Consider the following 18,291-nt stretch of genomic DNA (forward strand, 5'->3'; position numbering starts at 1 on the left):
CTTTTTATTTTTCTCTTTTGGCAAGCATCATGTGGTGAGGAAAGATCTGGGCACATATATCCAGTTGGATATGGGTAGCATGAGTTATTATTGTTGACATCACCCTTGAGATGAATGCGTTGGGAGGCGAAATTATAAGCCCCTATCTTTCTATGTGTCTAGTTGAAATGTTTTGCTCATGTGTATGCGGTGAGTGTTAGCAATCATATAAGACTATATGATGGTTGAGTATGTGGAGCAACTTACTTAGACTCCTTTGAATAAGTTGAATTGCAAATTTCTTGGTGACTGGGAACATAGGTTGTTGAGTTTCAAGATAATTCATTGTTTGAACCTTAACATGTGAATTGGTTGCTACTTTAATATGAGAAGTTTTATAAGAAAGAATTGCCATTATGATGCTAGGAAAAGTGGTTGAAATTGTCATTGATTAAAGTTGTGCACTTTGCTAGCATTCACACTTCATAAATTATTTCTTTTATCATTTACCTACTCGAGGACGAGTAGGAATTAAGCTTGGGGATGCTGATATGTCTCCAACGTATCTATAATTTATGAAGTGTCCATGCTAATATATTATCATTCTTGGATGTTTTACAATCATTTTATAGCAACTTTATATCATTTTTTGGGACTAACCTATTGACCCAGTGCCCAGTGCCAGTTGTTGTTTTTTGCTTGTTTTTTACATCGCAGGAAATCAATATCAAATGGAGTCCAAACACCGCGAAAATTTTTGTGGATTTTTCATGGACCAGAAGACCATCAGTGGGCCAGAGCAGCACCTGGGGGTGCCCCGAGGGGGGCACAACCCACCAGGGTGCGCCTGCGCTTGGGGGCTCAAGCGCCCAGGTGGGTTGTGCCCACCTCAGTGGCCTCCCGCACCCCCTCTTCACCCTATAAATTTCCAAATATTCCAAAACCCTTGGGGGTAACCCTAGATGAGAAGTTCCGTCGCCGCAAGCCTCTGTATCCACTGAAAACCAATCTAGACCCCGTTCCGGCACCCTGCCGGAGGGGGGAATCATCTTCGGTGGCCATCTTCATCATCTCTGCAGCCACCACGATGAGGAGGGAGTAGTCCACCCTTGGGGCTGAGGGTCTGTACCAGTAGCTATGTGTTTAATCTCTCTCCCTCGTGTTCTTGAGATGTCACGATCTTTATGTATCCCCGGCTTTGTTAATATAGTCGGATCATATGGTGTTTCCCCCTCTCTATCTTGTTGTGATGAATTGAGTTTTTTCCTTTGAGATTTCGTTGCTATCGGATTGAATACTTTTATGGATTTGAGAGCACTTGATATATGTCTTGCATATGAATACTCTTGGTGACAATGGCGTATCATATCGATTCACTTGATATGTGTTTTGGCATTCAACTCCCGGATTCTCGCGGTGACATTGGGGTAATCTATGCATAGGGGTTGATGCACGTTCTCGTCTTTTGTTTCTCCGGTAGAAATCTTGGGGCACTCTTTGAGGTTCTTTGTGTTGGATTGAGTATTATGAATCCGAAATTATTTGGTGTTATTTTAGTACGAACTCTTGGATAGATCGATAGGAAAGAATAGCTTCGAGGTGGTTTTGTACCCTACAAATGATTTCTTCTTATGTTCTCCGCTAGATAGGAACTTTGGAGTGATTCTTCGTTGCACGTTGAGGGACGGTGTTGATGCACGTTCTTGTCTTTGTTTCTCTGGTAGAAATCTTGGGCACTCTTTGAAGTTCTTTGTGTTGGATTGAATATTATGAATCTCAATTTGCCTTGGTGTTATTTTAGTATGAACTCTTGGTTAAGATCGATCAGAAAGAATAGCTTTGTGTTATTTTAGTACGAACTCTAGGATAGGTTGATCGAAAAGAATAGCTTTGAGGTGGTTTCGTACCCTACAAACAATTCTGTCTTATGTTCTCCGATAGATAGGAACTTTGGAGTGATTCTTCGTTGCACGTTGAGGGATGGTTATATGATCCAATTATATTAGAACCGTTGAGAGATTGAACTAGTGAAAGTACGGACCCTAGGCCTCATTTTCAAGCATTGCAATACCATTTTTGTGCCCGTTTACTATTTTCTACCTTGTTGTTTTTATTGATTGAGATTATAAAAATATATTTCTACCATCCATATTACACTTTTATCACCATCTCTTTGCCGAACTAGTGCACCTATCCAATTGCCATTGTATTAGGTGTGTTGGGGACACAAGAGATTTCTTGTATTTGGTTGCATGGTTGTTTGAGAGAGACCATCTTCATTCTATGCCTCCCACGGATTGATAAACCTTAGGTCATCCACTTGAGGGAAAATTGCTATTGTCGTACAAAACTCTGCACTTGGAGGCCCAACACAAGTCTACAAGAATAAAGTTGCATAGTAGACATCAGGAGGGCCTATTCAGGATCGCCCGCGTCTCCAGTACTGGCGCCGTGAGCCTGGAGACGAAGGATGGGGTCTCCATCCAGAATGCCTGGAACATCCAGCACCTCCAGAAGTTCTACCCATGACACTCTCGCATAATAATGAGTGGGGTTGTACATGCCCCGGAGTCTCCTGAGCGCCTCCCTGGGGCCTCACACGCAGGCTCCCACCCACACCCAAGTGGAAGCCCCATGCTCCGTGCTGGCAGACGACACTGTCTTTCAATGACTATGCCCATGCCTAGTGGAAGCCCCATGCTCCATGCTGGCGGGATGACTAGAAGACTAGTGTAGGCGCTGGACGCGGCTGTTCTTTGCTTGCTTTTGTAGTCGATTTGCCACTCCTTGCAATGAAATTCAAAGTTCTCGCGTCTTTATTTGAAAGGGATGGGAATTTTTCTCCTTGCAGCGTTTGCTCTTTCGAGCCTTGCTTTAGGGAGAGTGGTAGTCGCCCGTCGCTCTTCCCTGCACGTCTGGCAAGTGGGGCTGGGAACGATGTGTACGCCTGGGTCTGTCCACGAGCACACCTCGCTAAAGCCTGGTTCCCTAATATTTGGTGTCTTAATTCTCGTGCGGTGCTCTTAAACGAGCTAACGGGCATGTGTGTCCCCCCTGAGTCTTCACCTCCTGGCCTCACCGGGCATCGCGACCCGGTGCACCGATAACTATCGGTCCCCGCTCAGGGGCTCGCGTGGCGCGCGACACCCCGTGACACATCTCCGAAGGCTCCATGTCCCCATGGCCCGCTAGAAACCTCACGGCCACTGGGCGTCTCCTGAGGTATGAGAACCTTCAGATCCTCAAGAAGGAACCCACGGCAATATATCTCCTCGGAACTAGAGGCACTCAGGAGATCTAGGCTCCGGAGGAGCACACCCTTGCGGCACAGGAGTCTACCACAAGCACACTAAGATAAGTTATCCTAATCGCGATCAACAAGAACCTGTCGATTAGTAGCAACATCAATGCCAGGATACGATATAAGAAACATTAACATAACGGCGCAAGCACCATGGTCCATTACAGTCCCAGCAGGGCTTTCTACATTTCTTGATGCAGGAAAAAAAAGCAAAAGCGGCCTCGCGACCACTGCAGCTCCCGAGGCCTGGCTCCAGCGACACCCGCGCTCAGTTGAAGTCCTCCTCTTGCTTCACCGAAGTGTGATGGCGAGGCGGCTCGTTGTCCTCCCTGGTCCGGGCTCGGCGGCATGGCGGCTCGTCATAGTCGTCGTCGCTCGTGCTCTCCCCAGAGGAAGAGCCGCCGCGGTTGGGTGCATTGCGGCTATCGCCAAGGGAGAGTTCATCACCAAGGATGCACTGCCCCTCCCGCCGTCGTTGTCGGAGGGGTGGACGTCGTCGTCCTCCGGACAACACCCCAGGCGCTTGCCATCTTCCCCGAAGATCGTGATGTAGAGGGTCACCGCTCCGTCGTGCCCGAAGTGGAGAGTACACCCCCCTTGTAGGCCCTGCACGCAGGTGAATGACTGCCACCCACGGTTCAAGAACGCGTTACCGGCAGGGGTGACCTCGACCTCGACCCAATAGGCCTTGCTGCAGTAACCGTCGGCCTGCAGCTAGAGGCCGCCAGGCCCTCCGGCCGGCAGCACCCCTGTGAAGAAGCATGGGAGCTGGAACCAGATGCCGGCCGGTCTCTCCGCCCACACCACGAACTCCGAGGACGCGTCGGCTGAGTGGGATCGTGGGCGTGGTGGTCGGACGGCCACCGCATGCTTCCCCCCTTGGCCATGACCGTGTTGGCCGCGGCAGCTTCCGGCGCGGGAGGGAGCCTTCCCATGACCCCCAAAGGTGGCACCGACCTTCCAGGGGGCGCGCCCGCGCCCTCAGGGAGCCACCCTGGCGTCGCTGCATACTTGCAGGGACGACCGCGACCCCTCTTGGGCGGTGGCAAGCCTGGTCCCTCCTTGGGGGCCTTGCCCTTCTCCTCGAGGAAAAACCTCCTCACCAGCGCCATGGATGCTTCGACAAGATGGCGGGACGACAAAGACGAAGAAGGGGCGATCAACAAGAAGATGAAGATGGGCGGGGGGCTCCACCCCTTTCCCCATTTATAGGAGGAGCAAGGTTGATCGATGGCATCTCACGTTCGAAGCAATGATGGCCCCGCTGCATGCGCCGGGTAGTTGTCAAGTTGGGCAGTTGCCGAGGCGACGTAGGGAAGCGGAGACGCCCATGTCCCGTCAAGAACCACGCGTTAGCCTAGCCCGCAGGCGATTGGGGCCAGCGGCGTGATAACTCACAAGTATAGGGGATCGCAACAGTTTTCGAGGGTAGAGTATTCAACCCAAATTTATTGATTCGACACAAGGGGAGCCAAAGAATATTCTCAAGTATTAGCAGTTGAGTTGTCCATTCAACCACACCTGAAAGACTTACTATCTGCAACAAAATATTTAGTAGCAAAGTAATACGTAAGTAACAGTAACAATAGCACTTTTGTAGTAATCATAACAGTGGCAACGGAAAAGTAACTTAGCAAAGATCATTATGAAACGAGCTCGTAGGCAATGGATCAATGATGGATAATTATGTAGGATGGCATTCATCATGCAACAGTTATAACATAGGGTGACACAGAACTAGCTCCAATTCATTAATATAACATAGGCATGTATTCCGACGTGCTTATGGAAAAGAACTTGCATGACATCTTTTGTCCTACCCTCCCATGGCAGCGGGGTCTGATGCGGCTTGAAGCTATGTCAGTATTTACCAAAAGAGGAAGGGATGATGCAACACAATGACGGTAGGTATTTCCCTCAGATATGAAACCAAGGTTATCGAACCAGTAGGAGAACCAAGCAACAATACGTAAAGAGCACCTGCACACAAATAACAAATACTCGCAACCCGACGTGTAAAAGGGGTTGTCAATCCCTTTCAGGTAACAGCACCAGAAATTGGCAAATGGACGTGAAATAAATTGTAGTAGATTGATAGATCAAATGCCGAATAGAATAAATTAGAATAAATTGCAGCAAGGTATTTTTGTATTTATGGTTTAATAGACCTAAAAATAAAAGCAAAGGAAAAGTAGATCGCAAAGGCAAATACTATGAGAAAGAGACCCGGGGGTCATAGGTTTCACTAGTGGCTTCTCTCGAGAAAAATAGCAAACAATGGGTAAATAAATTACTGTTGGGTAATTGATAGAACTTCGAATAATCACGACGATATCCAGGAAATGATCATTATATAAGCATCACGTCCAAGATTAGTAGACCGACTCCTGCCTGCATCTACTATTATTACTCCACACATCGACCGCTATCCAGCATGCATCTAGTGTATTAAGTTCATGGGGAAACAGAGTAATGCAATAAGAACAATGACATGATGTAGACAAGATCTATCTATGTAGAGATAGACTCCATCGTTTTATCCTTAGTAGCAACGATACATACGTGTCGGTTCCCCTTCTATCACTGGGATCAAGCACTGTAAGATCGAACCCACTACAAAGCACCTCTTCCCATTGCAAGATAAATAGATCAAGTTGGCCAAACAAAACCCAAATATCAGAGAAGAAATACGAGGCTATAAGCAATCATGCATATAAGAGATCAAAGAAACTCAAATAACTTTCAGGGATATAAAAAGATAGATCTGATCATAAACTCAAAGTTCATCCGATCCCAACAAACGCACCACAAAAAGAGTTACATCATATGGATCTCCAAGAGACCATTGTATTGAGAATCAAACGAGAGAGAGGAAGCCATCTAGCTACTAACTACAGACCCGAAGGTCTACAAAGAACTACTCACACATCATCGAAGAGGCACCAATGGAAGTGGTGAACCCCTTCGTGATGGTGTCTGGATTGGATCTGGTGGTTCTGGACTTTGTGGCGGCTGGAATTGATTTTCATCGACTCCCCTAGGGTTTCTGGAATATTGGGGGTATTTATAGAGCAAAGATGCGGTCCGGGGGGCACCCGAGGTGGGCACAACACACCAGGGTACGCCTGGGCCTCCTGGCGCCCTGGTGGGTTGTGCTCCCCTCGAAGAACCCCCAGGCGCTGCCTTGGCCCATTGGGTGACTTATGGTCCACAAAAAATCTCCGTGAAGTTTCTTTGCATTTGGAATCCATTTGGTATTGATTTCCTGCTATGTAAAAAACATGCAGAAAATAGCAACTAGCACTTGGCACTATATATGCCAATAGGTTAGTACCAAAAAATGATATAAAATGACTATAAAATGATTATAAAACATCCAAGATTGATAATATAACAGCATGGAACAATAAAAAAATATAGATATGTTGGAGACATATCAGCATCCCCAAGCTTAACTCTGCTACCTCTTGAGCACTGTGTTGGTTTTCCCTTGAAGAGGAAAGGGTGATGCAACAAAGTAGCGTAAGTATTTCCCTCAGTTTTTGAGAACCAAGGTATCAATCCAGTAGGAGGCCACACGCAAGTCCCTCGCACCTGCACAAACAAATAAGAACCTCGCAACCAACGCGATAAAGGGGTTGTCAATCCCTTCACGGTCACTTACGAGAGTGAGATCTGATAGAGATGATAAGATAATATTTTTGGTATTTTCATGATAAAGATTGAAAGTAAAGATTGCAAAATAAAAGGAAATAGAAATAGCTTGTTAACGGAAGATTAATATAATGGAGAATAGACTCGGGGTCCATAGGTTTCACTAGTGGCTTCTCTCAATATAGCATAAGTATTATGGTAGGTGAACGAATTACTGTCGAGCAATTGATAGAAAAGAAAATAATTATGAGAATATCTAGGCATGATCATGTATGTAGGCATCACGCCCGTGACAAGTAGACCGACTCCTGCCTGCATCTACTACTATTACTCCACACATCGACCGCTATCCAGCATGCATCTAGAGTATTAAGTTCATAAGAATAGAGTAACGCATTAGGTAAGATGACATGATGTAGAGGGATAAACTAAAGCAATATGATATAAACCCCATCTTTTTATCCTCGATGGCAACAATACAATATGTGTCGTTTCCCTTTCTGTCACTAGGATCAAGCACCGCAAGATTGAACCCAAAGCTAAGCACTTCTCCCATTGCAAGAAAGATTAATCTAGTAGGCCAAACCAAACTGATAATTCGAAGAGACTTGCAAAGATAACCACTCATACATAAAAGATTTCAGAGAAGAATCAAATATTGTTCATAGATAGACTTGATCATAAACCCACAATTCATCGGATCTCGACAAACACACTACAAAAAGAGTTACATCGAATAGATCTCCAAGAAGATCGATGAGAACTTTGTATTGAGATCCAAAGAGAGAGAAGAAGCCATCTAGCTAATAACTATGGACCCGAAGGTCTGAAGTAAACTACTCACACATCATCGGAGGGGCCATGGAGTTGATGTAGAGGCCATCCGTGATCGATGCCCCCTCTGGTGGAGCTCCAGAAAAGGCCCCAAGATGGGATATCTTGGGTACAGAAGGTAGCGGCGGTGGAAATAGGGTTTCGTGGTGCTCCTGGTTGTTTTCAGGGTATATGAGTATATATAGGAGGAAGAAGTAGGTCGGTTGAGCCACGAGGGGGAGGGCGCGCCCAGGGGGTAGGCGCGCCCCCTGCCTCGTGGACTCCTTGTTTGTTTCTTGACGTCCACTCCAAGTCCTCTGGATCACGTTTGTTCCAAAAATAACTCTCCCGAAGGTTTCATTCCATTTGGATTCCATTTGATATTCCTTTTTTGCGAAACACTGAAATAGGCAAAAAAACAACAATTTGCACTGGGCCTTGGGTTAATAGGTTAGTCCCAGAAATAATATAGAAGTGTAAAATAAAGACCATTAAACATCCAAAACAGAATATATAATAGCATGGAACAATCAAAAATTATAGATACGTTGGAGATGTTATCAAACTCCTGCTCGTCCTCGAGTAGATAAGTGATAAAACAGAATTTTTGATATGGAATGCTTCCTAACATGTCATATCATATTCTTTTCTTTGTAGCATCGACATGTGGACTTTTATATTATTCAAAGTAATAGTCTAGTTTTGACATGATAACTTAAATACTCAAGCATACCAACAAGCAACCACGTCTTTCAAAATATCAACGCTAAAATAAGCTATCCCTAGCCCATTATGCTCAATCATTGATCCATTCTTGAAACACACTCGAATATTAACTACACCCAATGCTCAAGTACGATCAAAGTGCCTTCTAGTTGGTGCTTTGTAAGAGAAGATGGAGACTCAAATTCAAAAATAAAAATTGCATAAAGTAAAAGAAAGGCCCTTCGCAGAGGGAAGTAGGGATTTGTAGAGGTGCCAGAGCTCAAAGCGAAAAACTTAGAGGTAAAAACATTTTGGGAGGTGTGCCTTTCCTACCAATGAAAACGACTTAGAGTTCCCAACACTTTCCATGCTAGATATATCATAAGCGGTTCCCAAACAGAAATTAAATTTTATTCCTTTTTCAACCATACTTTCACTTTCCATGGCTAGCCGTATCCACGTTGCCCTCCATACCAACACTTTCCAAGGAATTTATTATTTGATAACATAAAGTAAACTCATTTTTCATTTCAGGATTGGGCATCCCTAATACCTTTGCCTTACTCTCGTGCAATGACAAGTGAATAAACACTCATCGTGAGAATAACACATCTAGCATGCAAAATATTATCCACCCCTCACCGCCTTGTTAGCGGTATGAGCACACAAAAGAGAAATTTATTTATTTTGAATATTAGAGATGTCACATACAAATTTGCTTAGAATGGAAAAAGAATACCGCATATAGGTAGGTATAGTGGACTCATATGGCAAAACTGGTTTAAAGGTTTTTGGATGCACAAGTAGTGATCATACTTAGTGCAAAATGAAGGCTAGCAAAAGATTGAGAACCGACCCACCAAGAAACAAATAATCTCATAAGCGAGCATTAATCATAATTAACACTGAATAATGCACCACAAGTAGGATATAATTTTCATTGCATAATTATTGACTTTCTGCTTGCATAGGGAATCACAAACCTTTGTTGGGGAACGTAGTAATTTCAAAAATTTCCTACGCACACGCAAGATCATGGTGATGCATAACAACGAAAGGGGAGTGTGATCTACGTACCCTTGTAGACCAACAGCGGAAGCGTTATGACAACGCGGTTGATGTAGTCGTACGTCTTCACGGCCCGACCGATCAAGTACCGAAACTACGGCACCTCCGAGTTCTAGCACACGTTCAGCTCGATGACGATCCCCGGACTCCGATCCAGCAAAGTGTCGGGGAAGAGTTCCGTCAGCACGACGGCGTGGTGACGATCTTGATGTTCAACCGTCGCAGGGCTTCGCCTAAGCACCGCTACAATATGACTGAGGTGGAATATGGTGGAGGGGGGCACCGCACACGGCTAAGGAACGATCACGAAGATCAACTTGTGTGTCTAGAGGTGCCCCCTGCCCCGTATATAAAGGAGCAAGGGAGGAGGAGGCCGGCCCTAGGAGGGGGCGCGTCAAGTGTGGAGTCCTACTAGGACTCCCTAGTCCTAGTAGGATTCCACCTCCCATATGGAATAGGAAAAGAGGAAGGGAAAAGGAGAAGGAAGGAAGGGGGCGCCCCCCTTCCCTAGTCCAATTCGGACCAGACCAAGGGGAGGGTTGCGGCCACCATTGAGGCCCTTTTTCTTCTTTCCCGTATGGCCCAATACGGCCCAATACGTATTCCCGTAACTCTTCGGTACTCCGAAAAATACCCGAATCACTCGGAACCTTTCCGATGTCCGAATATAGTCGTCCAATATATCGATCTTTACATCTCGACCATTTCGAGACTCCTCGTCATGTCCCCGATCTCATCCGGGACTCCGAACTCCTTCGGTACATCAAAACTCATAAACTCATAATATAACTGTCATCGAAACCTTAAGCGTGCGGACCCTACGGGTTCGAGAACAATGTAGACATGACCGAGACACGTCTCCAGTCAATAACCAATAGCGGAACCTGGATGCTCATATTGGATCCCACATATTCTACGAAGATCTTTATTGGTCAGACCGCATAACAACATACGTTGTTCCCTTTGTCATCGGTATGTTACTTGCCCGAGATTCGATCGTCGGTATCTCAATACCTAGTTCAATCTCGTTACCGGCAAGTCTCTTTACTCGTTTTGTAATACATCATCTCGCAACTAACTCATTAGTTGCAATTCTTGCAAGGCTTATGTGATGTGCATTACCAAGAGGGCCCAGAGATACCTCTCCGACAAACGGAGTGACAAATCCTAATCTCGAAATACGCCAACCCAACATGTACCTTTGGAGACACCTGTAGAGCTCCTTTATAATCACCCAGTTATATTGTGACGTTTGGTAGCACACAAAGTGTTCCTCCGGCAAACGGGAGTTGCATAATCTCATAGTCATAGGAACATGTATAAGTCATGAAGAAAGCAATAGCAACATACTAAACGATCGGGTGCTAAACTAATGGAATGGGTCATGTCAATCACATCATTCTTCTAATGATGTGATCCCGTTAATCAAATAACAACTCTTTTGTTCATGGTTAGGAAACATAACCATCTTCGATTAACGAGCTAGTCAAGTAGAGGCATACTAGTGACACTCTTTTTGTCTATGTATTCAGACATGTATTATGTTTCCGGTTAATACAATTCTAGCATGAATAATAAACATTTATCATGATATAAGGAAATAAATAATAACTTTATTATTGCCTCTAGGGCATATTTCCTTCAGTCTCCCACTTGCACTAGAGTCAATAATCTAGTTCACATCGCCATGTGATTCAACACTAATAGTTTACATCACCATGTGATTAACACCCATAGTTCACATTGTCATGTGACCTATACCCAAAGGGTTTACTAGAGTCAGTAATCTAGTTTACATCGTTTATGTGATTAACACCCAAAGAGTACTAAGGTGTGATCATGTTTTGCTTGTGAGATAATTTTAGTCAACGGGTCTGTCACATGCAGATCCTAAGTATTTTGCGAATTCTATGTCTACAATGCTATGCACAGAGCTACTCTAGCTAATTGCTCCCACTTTCAATATGTATCTAGATCGAGACTTAGAGTCATCCAGATCTGTGTCAAAACTTGCATCGACGTAACTTTTTACGACGAACCTTTTTGTCACCTCCATAATTGAGAAATATTTCCTTATTCCACTAAGGATAATTTTGACCGCTGTCCAGTGATCTACTCTTAGATCACTATTGTACTCCCTTGCTTAACACAGTGTAGGGTATACAATAGATCTGGTACACAGCATGGCATACTTTATAGAACCTATGGCTGAGGCATAGGGAATGACTTTCATTCTCTTTCTATCTTCTGCCGTGGTCGGGCTTTGAGTCTTACTCAATTTCACACCTTGTAACACAGCCAAGAACTCTTTCTTTGACCGTTCCAATTTTTGAACTACTTCAAAATATTGTCAAGGTATGTACTCATTGAAAAAAAAACTTATCAAGCGTCTTGATCTATCTCTATAGATCTTGATGCTTAATATGTAAGCAGCTTCACCGAGGTCTTTCTTTGAAAAACTTCTTTCAAAACACTCCTTTATGCTTTGCAGAATAATTCTACATTATTTCCGATCAACAATATGTCATTCACATATACTTATCAGAAATGTTGTAGTGCTCCCACTCACTTTCTTGTAAATACAGGCTTCACCGCAAGTCTGTATAAAACTATATGCTTTGATCATCTCATCAAAGCGCATATTCCAACTCCGAGATGCTTGCACCAGTCCATAGATGGATCGCTGGAGCTTGCACATTTTGTTAGCACTTTTAGGATTGACAAAACCTTCTGGTTGTATCATATACAACTCTTCTTTAATAAATCCATTAAGAATGCAGTTTTGTTTATCCATTTGCCGGATTTCATAAAATGCGGCAATTGCTAACATGATTCGGACAGACTTAAGCATAGATACGAGTGAGAAACTCTCATCGTAGTCAACACCTTGAACTTGTCGAAAACCTTTTTGCGACAATTCTAGCTTTGTAGATAGTAACACTACTATCAGCGTCCGTCTTCCTCTTGAAGATCCATTTAATCTCAATGGCTCGCCGATCATTGGGCAAGTCAATCAAAGTCCATACTTTGTTCTCATACATGGATCTCATCTCAGATTTCATGGTCTCAAGCCATTTCGCGGAATCTGGGCTCATAATCGCTTCCTCATAGTTCGTAGGTTCGTCATGGTCAAGTAACATGACCTCCAGAACAGGATTACCATACCACTCTGGTGCGAATCTCACTCTGGTTTTACCTATGAGGTTCGGTAGTAACTTGATCTGAAGTTACATGATCATCATCATTAGCTTCCTCACTAATCAGTCAAGTAGTCACAGGAACAGATTTCTGTGATGAACTACTTTCCAATAAGGGAGCAGGTACAGTTACCTCATCAAGTTCTACTTTCCTCCCACTCACTTCTTTCGAGAGAAATTCCTTCTCTAGAAAGGATCCATTCAAAGCAACGAATATCTTGCCTTCGGATCTGTGATAGAAGGTGTACCCAACATTTTCTTTTGGGTATCCTATGAAGACACACTTCTCCGATTTGGGTTTGAGCTTATCAGGTTGAAACTTTTTCACCTAAGCATTGCAACCTCAAACTTTAAGAAACGACAACTTTGGTTTCTTGCCAAACCACAGTTCAGATTGTGTCGTTTCAACGGATTTAGATGGTGCCCTATTTAACGTGAATGCAGCTGTCTCTAATGCATAACCCCAAAACGATAGTGGTAGATCGGTAAGAGACATCATAGATCGCACCATATCTAATAAAGTACGGTTATGATGTTCGGACACACTATTACATTGTGGTGTTCCAGGTGGCGTGAGTAGTGAAACTATTTCACATTGTTTTTAACTGAAGGCCAAACTTGTAACTCAAATACTCTTCTCTATGATCAGATCGTAGAAACTTTATTTTCTTGTTATGATGATTTTTCACTTCACTCTGAAATTCTTTGAACTTTTCAAATGTTTCAGACTTATGTTTCATCAAGTAGATATACTCATATGTGCTCAAATCATCTGTGAAGATCAGAAAATAATGATACCTGTCGCGAGCCTCAATATTCATCGGACCACATACATCAGTATGTATGATTTCCAACAAATCTGTTGCTCGCTCCATTGTTCCGAAGAACAGAGTCTTAGTCATCTTGCCCATGAGGCATGGTTCGCAAGCATCAACTGATTCATAATCAAGTGATTCCAAAAGCCCATCAGCATGGAGTTTCTTCATGCGCTTTACACCAATATGACCTAAACGGCAGTGCCACAAATAAGTTGCACTATCATTATTAACTTTGCATCTTTTGGTTTCAATATTATGATTATGTGTATCACTACGATTGAGATCCAACGAACTATTTTCATTGGGTGTGTAACCATATAAGGTTTTATTCATGTAAACAGAACAACAATTTATTCTCTTACTTAAATGAATAACCGTATTACAATAAACATGATCAAATCATATCATGCTCAACGCAAACACCAAACAACACTTATTTAGGTTCAACACTAATCCCGAAATTATAGGGAGTGTGCGATGATGATCATATCAATCTTGGAACCATTTCCAACACACATCGTCACTTCATCCTTAACTAGTCTCTGTTTATTCTGCAACTCCCATTTCGAGTTACTAATCTTAGCAACTGAACTAGTATCAAATACTGAGGGGTTGCTATAAACACTAGTAAAGTACACATCAATAACATGTATATCAAATATACTTATGTTCACTTTGCCATCCTTCTTATCCGCCAATCACTTGGGGTAGTTCCGCTTCCAGTGACCAGTCCCTTTGCAGTAGAAGCACTTAGTCTCAGGCTTAGGACCAGACTTGGGCTTCTTCACTTGAGAAGCAACTTGCTTGCTGTTCTTCTTGAAGTTCCCCTTCTTCCCTCTGCCCTTTTCTTTAAACTAGTGGTCTTGTCTACCATCAACACTTGATGTTTTTCTTGATTTCTACCTTCGTCAATTTCAGCATTACGAAGAGCTTAGGAATCGTTTCCGTTATCCCTTCCATATTATAGTTCATCACGAAGTTCTACTAACTTGGTGATGGTGACTAGAGAATTCTGTCAATCACTATTTTATTTGGAAGATTAACTCCCACTTGATTCAAGCGATTGTAGTACCCAGACAATCTGAGCACATGCTCACTGCTTGAGCGATTCTCCTCCATCTTTTAGCTATAGAACTTGTTGCAGACTTCATATCTCTCAACTCGGGTATTTGCTTGAAATATTAACTTCAACTCCTAGAACATCTCATATGGTCCATGACATTCAAAACATATTTTAAGTCCCGATTCTAAGCCGTTAAGCATGGTGCACTAAACTATCAAGTAGTCATCATATTGAGCTAGCCAAACGTTCATAACGTCTGCATCTGCTCCTGCAATAGGTCTGTTACCTAGCGGTGCATCAATGACATAATTCTTCTATGCAGCAATGAGGATAAACCTCAGATCACGGATCCAATCCGCATCATTGCTACTAACATCTTTCAACACAATTTTCTCTAGGAACATATCAAAATAAACACAGGGAAGCAACAACGCGAGCTATTGATCTACAACATGATTTGCAAAATACTACCAGGACTAAGTTCATGATAAATTTAAGTTCAATTTAATCATATTACTTAAGAACTCCCACTTAGACAGACATCTCTCTAGTCATCTAAGTGATCACGTGATCCAAATCAACTAAACCATGTCCGATCATCATGTGAGATGGAGTAGTTTTCAATGGTGAACATCACTATGTTGATCATATCTACTATATGATTCACGTTCGACCTTTCGGTCTCCATGTTCCGAGGCCATATCTGTATATGCTAGGCTCGTCAAGTTTAACCTGAGTATTCCGCGTGTGCAACTGTTTTGCACCCGTTGTATTTGAACGTAGAGCCTATCACACCCGATCATCACGTGGTGTCTCAGCACGAAGAACTTTCGCAACGGTGCATACTCAGGGACAATACTTCTTGATAATTAGTGAGAGATCATCTTAAAATGCTACCGTCAAACTAAGCAAAATAAGATGTATAAAAGATAAACATCATATGCAATCAAAATATGTGACATGATATGGCCATCATCATCTTGCGCCTTTGATCTCCATCTCCAAAGTACTGTCATGATCTCTATCATTACCGGCATGACACCATGATCTCCATCATCTTGATCTATATCAATGTGTCGTCATGTGGTCGTCTCGCCAACAATTGCTCTTGCAACTATTGCTATCGCATAGTGATAAAGTAAAGCAATTATTGGGCGCTTGCATCTTATGCAATAGAGAGACAACCATAAGGCTTTTGCCAGTTGACGATAACTTCAACAAAACATGATTATCTCATACAACAAGTTATATCTCATCACATCTTGACCATATCACATCACAACATGCCCTGCAAAAACAAGTTAGACGTCCTCTACTTTGTTTGTTGCAAGTTTTACGTGGCTGCTATGGGCTTAAGCAAGAACCAATCTTACCTACGCATCAAAACCACAACGATAGTTTGTCAAGTTGGTGCTGTTTTAACCTTCGCAAGGACCGGGTGTAGCCACACTCGGTTCAACTAAAGTTGGAGAAACTGACACCCGCCAGCCACCTGTGTGCAAAGCACGGCGGTAGAACCAGTCTCGCGTAAGCGTACGCGTAATGTCGGTCCGGGCCGCTTCATCCAACAATACCGCCGAACCAAAGTATGACATGCTGGTAAGCAGTATGACTTATATCGCCCGCAACTCACTTGTGTTCTACTCGTGCATATAACATCAAACCATAAAATCTGGCTCTGATACCACTGTTGGGGAACGTAGTAATTTCAAAAATTTCCTACGCACGCGCAAGATCATGGTGATGCATAGCAACGAGAGGAGACTGTGATCTACGTACCCTTGTAGACCGACAGCGGAAGCGTTATGACAATGCGGTTGATGTAGTCGTACGTCTTCACGGCCCGACCGATCAAGTACCGAAACTACGGCACCTCTGAGTTCTAGCACACGTTCAGCTCGATGACGATCCCCGGACTCCGATCCAGCAAAGTGTCAGGGAAGAGTTCCGTCAGCACGACGGCGTGGTGACGATCTTGATGTTCAACCGTCGCAGGGCTTCGCCTAAGCACCACTACAATATGACTGAGGTGGAATATGGTGGAGGGGGGCACCGCACACGGCTAAGGAATGATCATGAAGATCAACTTGTGTGTCTAGAGGTGCCCCCCTGCCCCCGTATATAAAGGAGCAAGGGAGGAGGAGGCCGGCCCTAGGAGGGGGCGCGCCAAGTGTGGAGTCCTACTAGGACTCCCTAGTCCTAGTAGGATTCCACCTCCCATATGGAATAGGAAAAGAGGAAGGGAAAAGGAGAAGGAAGGAAGGGGGCGCCCCCCTTCCCTAGTCCAATTCAGACCAGACCAAGGGGAGGGGTGCGGCCACCCTTGAGGCCCTTTTTCTTCTTTCCCGTATGGCCCAATAAGGCCCAATACGTATTCCCGTAACTCTCCGGTACTCCGAAAAATACCCGAATCACTCGGGACCTTTCCGACGTCCGAATATAGTCGTCCAATATATCGATCTTTACGTCTCGACCATTTCGAGACTCCTCGTCATGTCCCCGATCTCATCCGGGACTCCGAACTCCTTCGGTACATCAAAACTCATAAACTCATAATATAACTGTCATCGAAACCTTAAGCGTGCGGACCCTACGGGTTCGAGAACAATGTAGACATGACCGAGACATGTCTCCAGTCAATAACCAATAGCGGAACCTGGATGCTCATATTGGCTCCCACATATTCTACGAAGATCTTTATCGGTTAGACCGCATAACAACATACGTTGTTCCCTTTGTCATCGGTATGTTACTTGCCCGAGATTCGATCGTCGGTATCTCAATACCCAGTTCCATCTCGTTACAGGCAAGTCTCTTTACTCGTTTTGTAATACATCATCTCGCAACTAACTCATTAGTTGCAATGCTTGCAAGGCTTATGTGATGTGCATTACCGAGAGGGCCCAGAGATACCTCTCCGAAAAACGGAGTGACAAATCCTAATCTCGAAATACGCCAACCCAACATGTACCTTTGAAGACACCTGTAGAGCTCCTTTATAATCACCCAGTTACGTTGTGACGTTTGGTAGCACACAAAGTGTTCCTCTGGCAAACGGGAGTTGCATAATCTCATAGTCATAGGAACATGTATAAGTCATGAAGAAAGCAATAGCAACATACTAAATGATCGGGTGCTAAGATAATGGAATGGGTCATGTCAATCACATCATTCTTCTAATGATGTGATCCCGTTAATCAAATAACAACTCTTTTGTTCATGGTTAGGAAACACAACCATCTTCGATTAACGAGCTAGTCAAGTAGAGGCATACTAGTGACACTCTGTTTGTCTATGTATTCAGACATGTATTATGTTTCCGGTTAATACAATTCTAGCATGAATAATAAACATTTATCATGATATAAGGAAATAAATAATAACTTTATTATTGCCTCTAGGGCATATTTCCTTCAACCTTAACACCAACATTCTTACTAAAGCATAATTACTCATCAACATGACTCACATATCACATCATCATATCTCAGAACTATTACTAAGAATCAAGTTTTATTTTGTCCAATGATCTTCATGAAAGTTTTTATTATATCCTTCTTGGATATCTATCACTTTGGAACTAATTTTCATGTGTTGCTTTGGATAAGCTCAAACAAATATAAGGGAAGATCAAGAGCATAATATTTCTTTCTCTGAAATTAATTTAAGTGAAGCAAGAGAGAATTTCTTGAA

Source organism: Triticum urartu, chromosome 3 (genome assembly GCF_003073215.2).
Source record: "Triticum urartu cultivar G1812 chromosome 3, Tu2.1, whole genome shotgun sequence".
NCBI classification, from domain to species: domain Eukaryota; kingdom Viridiplantae; phylum Streptophyta; class Magnoliopsida; order Poales; family Poaceae; genus Triticum; species Triticum urartu.